A 1886-nucleotide genomic window follows, 5' to 3' on the forward strand; every position below is an offset into this window, starting at 1 on the left:
TTTTCTCCATTATCGATCATTTGGCTGATTATGTTTGCAATTATTTACATTTTTGAGAAAGTTTACATTTGATTGTCTGCCAATAAAACAGTGGAATAAATACCTTTATAAATTTGGCTTACTTTACTTTTGCAAAAAAAGAAAGCACATCAGACCCGTACAATTTATTTAAATAAAAACTTGACTATATTTTGTGATTTAATTTTAAATCTGAAATACAAAATACTGTATTTACAATAGCAAATGATCATATTTATTGTGCAGTTCAATAAATAATTTCAATTTCATACACAATAATCACCGTTAGTTTAATTTCAAATAATGTAATCATTAATGTGTTTGAAAGTTAACAGAAAAAAATAACTCATTTATTTCTTATTGCATAATTTAGAAAAGTTTTTAATTTAATCACACTTTTTATTACAAATTCATAAACTTACTTCTGAAGTAGATCTCCAAGATACTCCGAAGTGTGATATTTTGAAGTCTCGTACAAATCTTCTTCTTTTAAAAATCGCTTCGTTCCTTTGATTATTATCGGGAAAAGCCAACTGAAAAATAATTTATCTATTTATTGTTGTTGTTTACGATAATTTTCTTGTAATAATAGTCGTAAAATTGCCATTATATCTACGTAACAATATAATGAACAATATTAATCGATACAAATTATTTATGACAATTACTGTGATTTTTCATAACCGATTTGTCAAAATAATTTTATAAGCAACAGCGTAGTGTGTATTGCATCCTTACTAACTAATATCATTACAAATATATGATACAATTATGTGATATAAAGTCCCTGTATATCTTCGGAATACCGACCAATCATCGGCCAGTAACTCTTTCGTGAGAACGGATGAAAGGGGAATGAATGAGGGGTAATCATTTCCCATCTGAGTGAGATTTTTAACCAGATAAGGGAAAGTCAGAGGATGTTCTCTTCTGTGAAAGGAAGTAACATCTGTTATCTGGGTTTTTCCCACGTCCAAAACACTAGTTTTTCACAAAAATGAAGTAATATTTTGTGACAATATTTTAACATTATCAATAAAAATTATTATGAAGACCCAGGGGCCTTTTGGATCTCACACAATATCCTTTTTTATTTAACTCTTTCTTCCCTGTGAGCACTAAGTGGGTCTCTTTTAGAAAACCCATTATGTGTTCGACCAGGCCCACAACGGGGAGGCAGCGTGATGAAGAATCAGGCCCAACATATCCAGACAGACCACCCGCCGACAAATTCTTCGGGATTTTTCGACCTGTCTAGATTTGATTCTAGTTCCACAGAGCGGTAGGCTGCCACATTGTTTGCTCGGCTATCCGGCCGACCTTTAAGCAGTATTAATGAAAGAAGTTTGTGGTAACGGGTTTATAAATTACTAGCAGACCCCCGCCACGCGTTGTTGTGGTTCAAAATGTATCTATTTAAATATATAACACTTCCCCCGTGGGGGGAGAATTTTTCGAAAAATTTCTTCTTAGTGTACATTCTCTTGACATACCCTATTAAAACGCAATCAAAAACGCAAAAACCCGCATCTAAAATAGTATAAATACAAGCAGAGTTCTTTACTGTAAGCCTTAAACCTAACCATCTTCCTTCAGTGGGGGANGTACCCTATTAAAACGCAATCAAAAACGCAAAAACCCGCATCTAAAATAGTATAAATACAAGCAGAGTTCTTTACTGTAAGCCTTAAACCTAACCATCTTCCTTCAGTGGGTTATATTATATATTATATAATATAACCCACTGAATCCCCCAATATACTGTTTCCCATGTATATTCTATAAAAACACGTGCGTATTCAAATGCAGCGTTGTGTCAAAATTTCAAAGGAATCGGTAGGAACAAACGAACATTACATTTTTATTTA

This window comes from Centruroides sculpturatus, unplaced genomic scaffold, assembly GCF_000671375.1.
Source record: "Centruroides sculpturatus isolate CEXI.00-Female unplaced genomic scaffold, Cexi_2.0 scaffold1225, whole genome shotgun sequence".
NCBI lineage: Eukaryota > Metazoa > Arthropoda > Arachnida > Scorpiones > Buthidae > Centruroides > Centruroides sculpturatus.